Below are 9091 nucleotides of genomic sequence, written 5' to 3' on the forward strand. Positions count from 1 at the left end.
AGATTCAGATAACACAGACGTATCTTACATATTCAAAATGTTCATAGTAACATCCCATTGAATTTTGGTGTAGCAAAGGAACTGTAAAAATGCAAACTGTCAGCAACTGGATTACCAGAATAATTTTGAAAATGTGAACTCCAGTGTTGTGTCTTACCAGCTGGAAAGTACCTGGAGGATCTCTGACTTCCAGATAGAGATGGGCAGATGCCTCATCTAAAGTTGGAGACCTTCCATTAAATGTCTTTGCCCATTAAATTTCAATAATTGGACAGCGGTCTCAGCTGAGGGTTCTTCCCCCACATGTGAAACATCGTAGCTGTAGGTGAAGCTGTAGCATGAATCTGTTTACAAAATCCAGTTAGCCTGAACAGGGGAAGAGTCACAACTAAGGCTTAGTTTAATCTCTGAAAAGGGCTCTGGTTAGGTTACTCTGTCCATGTAAGGTTTTCTTTCCATTTTTGTCTCTTCCTCTGCACCCTCCCCCTTGGCTCTTCCCTGGATGGGTCCAACCCGTGGAGCGGAGCTGAGCACCTGTGCTGCCGCTGGCACTGGCACCTGTGACAAGCAAAGCAGCTGTGGATTAACTGAGGCTGGACAAAGTAATTCCTTGGCTGTGAAGCAGCTCTGCTGAGCCATGTAATTGATGAGCATTAACGGTTTCTCCACTAGCAAAGGCTGAGCTAATCTGAGGGTTTGGCTCTTTCATTTCTATAGTATTGCTGAATAAGATTTGGGCAGAGGTCACAAACTGCAAAGCTGAGGATCTGAGATGCTCTATGATCCTGGTAGCAGTCTAATCTATGCTTGTGTTATGTATAAACCTGATTGCCCAAAGATTTTACTTAGTAAAGATCACTCTAGAAAACAGACAACGTAGGTTTTCCAGTATTTAATGAAATAATTGGGAGGTTTTCATAGTCTGATTTCTGTATTTTAGTAGCAAATAGCGTAGCTTAGCTTCCTTCTTGCCTAAATAGACTTTAGAAGTTTCTAGCTCAGGCAAAGGCAATGGAAGGACAAAACTAGTCCTTTGTTCAAAATGGAGTTTGCATCCTGATGTTAAAATATATACATGTATTCAAATTCCACCACAGAATGTTACATCATGGCTCGCCCTTTACCTGCAAGAAGGGTTGCGAATGTTAGTTAATGGTCAGAACACCTTTATGACATGACTAGCAGTGATCATCTGATTTACTTTACACCTGATGGAAGTTAAGTTAGTTTTACAAAATCATTTATGAGCAAAAGCCTCCAGTTTGGGACCTGGAGCTGATGACAGTGAAGCCACGGTATATGGGCATCTGAAAAAATTTTTTTGATCTTATGTTTCAAGTGTTGTAAAATTAAAACTTCAGTGACTTGAGCAGCAGCCTGATCACTACTGATTTTGCTAACCTTTCTGTTCTGTGCATGTCTGTACAGTATATATGTCAAAGCTGGTAGCCTTGTACTTTACTCCACAAGGCAGACTATTGTGGTCACATGAGATTACAACCAACAGCATCTTTGAGTCAGGCTACATCCATTTCTGATCTCACACTGAATATCTTCAAGTTTCTTTGTCCTAGAAGCAAGTGCTCACCTTGCACGGGCACCTTCAGTCCCAGTAAGTTCAGGCTGAAAGCTCATCTTGTCGGTATGAGAACAGGGAAGGTATATTACTGAATGTGGTAAAAGTTTTAATTTTTTTTGAGCTTGGGTTGAGTGGCACTAATAGCCAGTGTGTTTGAATTGTGATTCAAGTTATTTCTCCTTTTTAAATCGAAATAAAATAAGCTTTATTCTGCAGGAAAGGTTGTTTAAAATGTTTTCATACTGATTCATATAAATCCACTCTCACGGAGGTACAACACTAAAAGTGAAAAAAATCCTAAACCCAACTGCAGGAGCTTTGTGCATTGTGCAAACAAACTTTTTTCCAAACCTTTCTTTAAGAGCTCACCAGAAGTCAGGGATCTTGTGACAGGGAGCAGGGCTGCCAAGGGCAAGAGGAGCTTGTTTTGCAATTGGGGCCTGGGGGATTGCTACATCTGGGAACGAGGTTGCAGATGTAAAACACATGCTTTTGAGGGCTGGGGGGCTTTCCTAAACAAATGTATTTCCTAAACAAATATAAATAAATTCTCTGCCATGCGCAGGAGAAACCTGCTGATATTATCGTAGTGAACCTTCGATCTGTTGATCTGGAGCTGCCACTGAAACCATTTCAAGAGGCATGTGCTAAGTGCCACATAGCCAGGGTTTGAAAGGTATGTAGGGCACTGGGACAGGAGGGGTGGGTACTGATCTCAGCAGTGCTGGGGGGGTGGCTCTGCCTGCTAGGAAAAAGCTGAATCTGTAGAAGAGAAGTCTCTTACAGCCTGTCCTGCAGAGAGAGTTCAACTGCAAATCAATGAGAAAAGATGAAATTTTGTGACAATTTGGGTCCCCCAAAAGCCATCCATCCCCAAAAGCCTTGTGTTAAATGGGAAATGAAACTGCTTTTTGTGTGTCCTGTAGAGAGGGATCTGCCTCTGCCCGAACACCCTGCTCACTGGCTAAACATCACCTGTGCTGGGCATGAGGCAGCTCACTGTGGTGGGAGTGCACTGCCTGAAGCCAGGCTCGGGTGGGAAACCCACAGCTGTCCTAACCACTGCGCTTTGGGGCAAGAGGCTGTTTCTGGCCATAATCTCCTTACAGGCCTGAATTAGTCATCTGTTTCCCACTGATGGTCAAATAAGCCCTATTGCACTGGATGGCACGCTTTACTTCATTACCTTGTATAACCGATAAGACTATAAATCTGCTTCTGCTTGTGTACTTAAATTACCTTCCCTCCCTTTCTTCCTCTTTTATCTTCCTCCTTCCTCAATTCCCCACTTCTTTATGATACCCGTAACAGCCCAAAGTCTGCAGCATTTTGCTTTTTGTTGTTCCTCTTCTTTCCCCTCCAGAATGCCTTACCCCACGGGCACCATTAACGATTCGTGGTCAGGCACGAGACTGATACTTCCCAGTTTGATTCACTGCTGAATCAGAGGGAACCGCCGTGTTTCCACCCTGCCCCGGCTGGACGTGCAGCCCTGTGCGGGGAGCCAGCATGGCCAGTCCTCCGATCTCGAGGGCAGAGGACAAGGTGCTGCTCTTTGCTGCTGACCTATCGCTGCTTTACTGATTAAACTCCTGCAGCAGGTTTGAGGCCAAAATACTGTTTCTCTGGCATGATAATCAACAGAAAATGAGCATGAATGAACCACAACCCCATAGCCCTCCAGTGATGCTCTGCTTTATCGCCTCTGCTCCTGCTCCCAGGCTGATGAAGCCAATGGATTTTGCTTTAGCAGCAATTTTTCCCCTTCCCCCTCTCTTCTATAATGAAAAGTTTCTTGCAGCATAGAGGCTGGAGACACACATTAATGCCCTTTAATTACCTACCCATAACATACAAAAACAAAAGGTTTCTCACGTCATTCTTTCAATGTTTACTAAAATAGAGACTTTGCTCTGGCAGACTTCTGCTTCACTGGCCAAAACTCACGCTGAAGGTTAACAGCTCCTGAAGTTAATGATTAGCTTTCCTTGTTTGCTCAGTGTTTCACAGCTAAAACATGTAAATATGACTCCCCCATGTAATTGCTGTGGTCAGTCAGGGACCAGCACTGCAGAAAACATAAACACGTCTATTAGCAGAGAGAAATGTTACTCCCTTGCCTGGCCTCCCCCTGCTCCCTGAAGTGTCCGCTTGCCCAGAAAACAGCCAGTGCAGGATAACGCCGTCCGCTCGGGCTGGCGATTACACGGGGCCTGCTATGAACACCCCCTCTCAAAATAGCAATTTCTAATCTGCCCTGAGGCTGTTAATCAGGTTTCTAATCCAGCAAAGCTGTCTGTACTGTAACATGCTGCAATTCCTGGGCCTCTATTAGAAACCCCTCTCAGTTACAGCATTTACTGGGTCAGGGGACTGATGGCAATGCTTGCCTGGGCAGAAATAGCTGCAAATATTTTGTGAGACAGATCTGAGATAGTGGTTGATGCCATGACCTGACTACACCTTACCTGGGAGCACTGGAGGTTACCAAAGGCTTGTCTGCATAGAAATACAACACAATGCCAGCTCCTAATTTTGTGAGGACTGAAAGCAATCTCTGCTTTTCTGGAGACAAATGCAATAGCTGGTCCTGTCCAATTGCTTTCAAATTAGATAGAAATGGCCTGAACACATGCAACAGTCAAAGCTTTCTGGGCATCTTCACGGGAACGGAGGTTTTGACCCTGTACCCTTGGCTAAATTGCAGCTGGGGTAATTGCATCTGCCTCTTGCCCGCTTTTCCCTGGGTGGTTCTGACTGTCTCAGAGGACCTGATGTGTTGCAGAGTGAGAGTGACATGACTGATGTGGGTAGCTTGCATGCACGTATGTGGTATTTGCAGTATTAATGGGGATCTCTCTGGCAAAAGGTGCCATGTAAATGTAAGCTCATTGCTCACAAAGCAATTCAGCATCCTCGTGCATGGCTGTATGCAAGCACGCCGTATTAGTGAGGCAATGGGCTGTTAAATCTGCTTGTGCTACAGGAGCTCTAAGAGACTTCGTGTGTCCCAGGATGATATTTAGACTCTGAGGCTCTGGTTGAAGAGATACAGGCTCCCAAAGGGGCTCAGCTGGAGGATGCGGCAAGGACAGTGGGGGCACTATGACAGGGGGCTGTCCCAGTGCTCAGCAGTGTCTGGCTGCTCGTGGGGGGGGTTGTGTGCCGTGGCTGAGCCCCATCTGGGGATTTGCCTTGGTGCTTCCAGGTCTGTATGGCAGTGCTGTGCCCCCCAGTGTCCCTGCCCAGCTGGGAGAGGGTGCAGCAGGATGGGGCGGGGGTCAGGGAGCTCAGGCAGGTGGGCAGCTCTTCCTGTGCCCCAGGGCTTGTCCAAAGCCGTTTTAAGCAGCCCCACCACCAGTTGGGGTTTGCAGGAACCATCAGGAAGGCTTAAAGGCACCATGCACTGAGACCACAGTGGTAAGCAGCAACATGCTGCACCGAGACACCCCTTTAATACCAAACTCAGGAGGGGAAAAAGTTTAATAAAATTTGGGAGCTGAATTGAGATGTGTGAGAGTCCCGGATAACCAAGCACTGCTAACGTTGTTGAGATGTGCACAGCGGTGCACCTCTCCAGGAAAAGTGCTTTTTGCCTCCCAGCCTCCTCTCCCCTCACCCTCCCCGAGCACAGCTGTGCACACTGCAGCAGCCTGTCTGCAACACACATTCATGGGGAAGATCATAAATACAGCGTGTTTTGTTTCTTTATTTAGCATGTTCCTCCTGAGAGGCACCAAGGTCTTGAACTCTGGGTTTTACTGAGCTTGCTGTTTATCTGCCTGGGCCTATATGTGCATGTAGGGAGGGCTGCTTTGGTGGCAGTGGTTTCCACCCCGTCAGGGTGAGCTCCCAGGGGGTCAGGGGTCCGGAGAAGCCCCGTCCTGCTGCTGACGACCTGTCAGCAAAGACTGCAGCAGCCTCTGCGCTCTGTCAGCCCTCAGCCAGCGCCTGACTGCACCCACATCATGACCAGATCAGCTGGCCTCCCCTGGGGTTTTGCTTTTGCATTGTGCTGTTGATGTTTTTCCATATATTTTAGCCTCGATTTGCTGTTCCTTTTTTCCCCCATCCCTCTCCCCTTATTAACATCATTTAGCCAGTGCCTGGGAAGTCTCCCATGCCCCACGAAGCCCAGAGTCCCTGTTGCTTCCCCATGCTCTCCCCTTTGCATCTGGCTGGCTCCATGCCCCATCACCCAATGGCAACCTGCACCCTGTCCTGTCGTGAAGCCTGTCCAGCTCCAGACTGCACACAGAGGCAGTGGAAGGGAAAAAAAAATGTTATCCAAAGGTTAATGCGGTGCCGTGAACAGGGCAGGTGTGGGCTGGCAAAACGCTTTTGCCCCACACTGTGGGTCCTGCTGGCTGGAGCCCTGTGTAATGTAGCCAAAATGTCCCCACCTCGCTTAACCACCCACCCCTGTCCTGAGAAGACTCCACAGGGATGTGGGGCTGGCGTGTCCCCGGTGCTGGATGCTGCCAGCACAGGGCAGTGACTCATTTTGCCTCTCGGGGCTCTGGGTGTGGATGTCTTACTCGTTTCTTGCCTTGGCAGCAGCAGCTTCGCCTATCAAGGGCTCTTGCTCCCTGCCCAGCATAGCACAGGGTGGCTGACACTTATGGTCCTTTTCCACTGCACAGTGTCTGATCACATCAGGCCACAAACTTGCAGCAAAACTACCTGCCTCATCCTTTGGTTTCTTAGAAATCCAGTGGCTGGCTTGGCAAGCAGAAACCCAGTCCACAGGGCTTCTTAAATCAACACAGCAGCGACCATTACAAGGAGGTTTGCATGACGAAGTGTTTGCAGCTGTGCCAGAGGGTGGGGGGTGTTTTTTAATGTTTGCTTTTTCCATTTGAGCTATAGAGGCAAAGCAGCCCTTCAAAACAGCACAATGGGACACAGCCTGTGTGCACAAGCAGGCAAATCGAGTGTTTGAGCTGTGTTGGTCCACTGGAGCCCCAGAGCCCGTAAGGATGCCCTGCCTGCATCCAGCAGTGCCTGGGCACAGCTCCTCTGCTGCCAGCCCTGGCGTGGGGCGGGCTGCCGGGAAGCTCAGGGTGGCAGGTGAAGGCTTTGGGAGCTCCTGCTGGAAACCAACCCTGACCCAGGGAAACCAGTTGCTGGGTGCTGTGCTGGGGCCATTAGATGCTCAGGCTAGTGGTGTTGAAAGAAAAATAATTTCAGTGCAATTAACATAACTGGAGATGCAACTCCAGCAATGGGACGTGGGCAGCATGTCCAGCTGTTCTTCTGGGGGGGTGGGAGTCCCCAGAGCCTTTCTACGGCCCTGACTACACCCCTGACCATGCGGCAATGCCACCCCTTGCCATTGCTTTCCTTTGCATCTCTCGGGTTTTCTTTTCTCTTTACCTTTTTTTCCTCTCTTCTCTCATTTTTCTTTTTCCTTTTCCCCCTTTACTCTCTCTCCTCAGCTCTTTCTCCCTTTCTGCTGTGCTACAATCAGACAAAGCCTGACAGCCAGGAGCAGTTACTGGCTTTGCTTGAGCTGCTGATGTCCAGCAATACCATGGCCTGACTTTGCTGGCTGGGACATGACCCCTTCCCAGGGGAAGGAGCAGCACTGTCTGCCCGGGAGGGAGCCTGGCTGGTCCAAGGTGCAACATCCGAGCCCTCTGACCACAGGAGCTGTCCTTCCGGTGCCTGTTAGCTAGCATTAAACATGCTACAGTTTTGCCACTCAAAAATCCCAAGACTTGTAACAAGAGCTGGGGCTTTACCCAACACTGTCAGCGTGAAGGGCTTCATGGAAACTTCTCTGGTTTCTGTGCACGTTGGCTCTGAAAACCAAGCTTGTCTTCTCTGAGCCATGCAGTAGGTCCTTAATTTAAATTATGTACAAGAGGCGAGGGCAGCACCCGGGCTGTGTGAGTGTCTCCAGCCTTCACATCGTGTCAGTGAAATCTGCCCAGGAAGCCCAGGCTGGCCCAGTCAGGCTTCCCAGGCACCAGCAGCCAGCAGCAATATCGATAGAGCTGGTGGTTACCCCTCTTCCCCATTGTTTTCTGTTTTCCCCTCTTTTTCCCATTTTTACGTGAGGCTGAGCTGCACAAATGTTTGGTCCCCTGAGACAATGGACTGCGAAGTGAAGGTGGGTGTCGTCCTCCTGGGGAAATCTCCCTGCTGTCAGCACCACCTGGCTCCAACACTGCCTTAAAACTTGGCTGGAATGTCTGTGCCTGGCTTACTGCAGCACCGTTGGGGTGTGGGATGCTGGGCAGGGACCTGCCTGTTTGTGGGCAGGTTACAGGACGGATGCTGAAGCCAGCTGATGGGCAGGGACACAGACCCGAGGACCGTCCCCTCTGCTCCCCATCACTCAGCACCCTGCCACCACCTCTGCACGGCCCCGGACAACGTCTCCTTGGTATGAGCTCCAAGTGGCATCTGGTTTGACTTCACTGTTGCTCTCAGCAGCTTCGTTGCGCTACAGGCTTGATGTTAATGGAAGAAGAAAGCGTGGCAGGGGCGTGGAGGCGGCAGAGCAGGCCCTTGTGCTGAATGAAGCTCAGGCTGGCTCCGATTCCTCAACAGAGCGAGCAGTCCTGACGCTGCAAGCGGGGCACGTGCAAGCCCTCACCCTTGGGAAAAACACATACACGCTAAAAAAAAAAATTAGGCCAAGGTCTAGCAACATGTAACCTGTTTTGTTATAGATTAACTGCAGCACTTTGCTGAACTGGCCGTTTAACCTACTCTTCTGTTACTTTTTTTTAAGACGGGCACACTACAGATTGCCATCTGTGCTTTTGTGGGAGCTACAGACTGCCAAGATGTTTGACCTGTCTCTGTGCATCAACAGGCAGGAGGCTGGGAGCAGGGTGGGGGGTTCCACCTCTAAGCACCCCAGCCCCAGGCCTGTGGGACACAGCCCAGGCGTGGGTCTGGGGAGCACCCTGCCACAAGGCACGAGTGATGGCCAGGAGCCAAGACCCTTCATTTCAGTGCCGAGTAGAAATGCCACGTATCGACTGATTAATTCTTCCCTGAGCATCTGCTGTCTCCCCGCAGGGGCTGCCAGAGCCTCTCTGCCCCCGCCGGGAGGGCCCTTTGCCGGGCACAGTGGTGCTGAGCTGGGTGGTTTCCTTTCTGGAAAGGTTTCAGGTGCCGCCCAGAGCGCAAGAGGGTTTTGCTGACCCTGCAGCCTGTAATCTTATTCCTGGACTCAAGGCACCTCCTGAAGCCGCTCTTGGCCCCGTTCCCTGTTCCTCCGGCCCCAGGACAGGCTGTAATCGTCTCTTGGCAGGACAGCCCTGACCTGAGCGCTCCGGCTCCCAGCAGATTTCCCCAGCCTTGCCGAGTGTTTGCAAAGAAACGCAATGATTTAGTCTTGACAGCTCAGCTGGGCGGCGAAAAAAACATGTTGCTCTTTACATCTATTCTTAATTTTTTTTTTTTTTTCTTATAACAGAGGTTGCCAATAATAATACAGCAGGAACAGCTCCCGGCCCCACAACCGTCAGTTTTCTACCCTTTTTTTGTGGCAAG

This window comes from Strix uralensis, chromosome 17 (assembly GCF_047716275.1).
Source record: "Strix uralensis isolate ZFMK-TIS-50842 chromosome 17, bStrUra1, whole genome shotgun sequence".
Lineage (NCBI taxonomy): Eukaryota > Metazoa > Chordata > Aves > Strigiformes > Strigidae > Strix > Strix uralensis.